The following is a 1,833-nucleotide window of genomic DNA, read 5'->3' on the forward strand; positions in this document are numbered from 1 at the left end:
TTATAATTTATTGAGCATTGAAACTGTACTGGCATGGTAAAAATACATATTTTTACATTAATTATGTCACAATTCTCATACTAAGCCTATGAAAAATTTATTCTCACTTCCATTTACAGTTGAGAAATTAAAGATCAGAAAAGTTATATCATTTGCCCAACTTCACACAACTTGTGAAAAGCATGCTACTGTAGAAAAACTTTCATTTACTTATTACCCATTTATAAAATCTTTATTTAGTTTCTAATATGTATTTAACATAATACTAGGTACTAGGGGTATAAAGTTTAGTAAGATGTGACCCTTGTTCTTAAATGACTGTACAAAGGAGGTATAACAAAGTTTAGTTGTAGTTGGAGGTTGAAGAATACATAACAAACCTTCAGCTACCTTAAGAGTCATCTCACTGAGAGAACTGGAGAAGGGTAAGGAAGGAAAGAAATCCCAGGTGGAGGCAGCAGTATCAGAAAAAGTATGATGTAGTTTCCCTTCTCTTCCCTTTCCTTCCCTTCTCTTTCTTTCCTTGGGGTTAGGAGGCAGTGATAGTGGCAACAGGAATTGAGGAGGTAACGTGATAAAAAATGTGCAGTGTTTTACAAATATGCATAACATCTTATACAAGGGCCATGCTAATCTTCCCTGTATTGTTCAGTTTTAGTATGTGTGTTGATGAAGTGAGCACAAGAGATTGAGTTTGTATGAAGAGGTCATTCAAATGGCTGATAAATAAATTTAAACCTGCACAACCTTATTAAGAATCAGTAAAAGCAAATTAAAACTATAGTATAATGCAAATGCTTTCCTAACAAATTGGCAAATTTAAAAGACAGACAACATCAAATAGTGGTGAACTTTTGGAGTATGGAGAACTTTTATATACTACAGGTGGAGTGTAAAATGGTGCAACAAGTTTAGAAAACTAGTTTGGGGCTGTCTACTAAAGCTGATCATACATGTAACCTATGTGTTGAATTGAATCATTGGTCCTAGTTTTTCTCTGTACTAATATTGTATATCTACACTCTTGCCATGGCCTTATACAGGGTGGAGTATATGTCCCCATTCTACGACTTTAAGCTTGACCATGTGACTTACTTAGGGCAATTGAATGCTAATGAATATGACATGAACAGGGGCATGGAATATTCATGTGCAGTGGGGTTTGTGCTCTTTTGATTCTTCCATCACCATGATAAGAATATTTCCTGAGACGCCCACTGCTTTCAGAAGCAAGATAAATACCAGTCTGAAGGGAAGACATTCCAAATAATCTACAGGTTTGTGAGGGACAAATAAGTGTTATTATTTTTACCAAATTTTTGGCAGTTTGCTATAAGCAATTTTACTCATCAGAAATATATGCACATTTGTGACCACCTAGAGGGGTGGGATAGGGAGAGTGGGAGGGAGACACAAGAAGGAGGGGATATGGGGTTATAGGTATACGTATAGCTGATTCACTTTGTTATACAGAAGCAACTAACACAACAATGTAAAACAATTATATTCCAATAAAGATGTTAAAAAAAGAAATATTAGCACATGTACAGTTACACATGTGCAGGAAAGGCAGAAATGAAAATATTTATGTCAGCATTATTCATACTGTCCCTAAACTAGAAACAACCCAGAGTTCATCAGTATGAGCTACAAATGATACAAATGATACAAATAAACTCGAGTACATTTATACAGTGCATTAATTTTGCTATGAAATGTAGAAAACTGTAGCACTCTACAGCATAGTTGAATTTTAGCAATATTTTTGATTGAAAATTTAGTTGAAAATTTAGCAATAATTTTGAGTAAAAGAAGCTAGATATAAAAGAACAG

General features: G+C 34.2%; 1 non-coding gene across 1 annotated transcript; it reads right to left on the minus strand.

Moving 5' to 3' along the window:
- Positions 1–577: 577 nt before the first annotated feature.
- On the minus strand, positions 578–682 carry LOC118880447. The gene has a single exon (XR_005016315.1). It is a non-coding gene; the product is annotated as a U6 spliceosomal RNA (small nuclear RNA).
- Between the last annotated feature and the right edge of the window lie 1,151 nt (positions 683–1,833).

The sequence above is a fragment of the Balaenoptera musculus genome, chromosome 14 (genome assembly GCF_009873245.2).
Source record: "Balaenoptera musculus isolate JJ_BM4_2016_0621 chromosome 14, mBalMus1.pri.v3, whole genome shotgun sequence".
Classification (NCBI taxonomy): domain Eukaryota; kingdom Metazoa; phylum Chordata; class Mammalia; order Artiodactyla; family Balaenopteridae; genus Balaenoptera; species Balaenoptera musculus.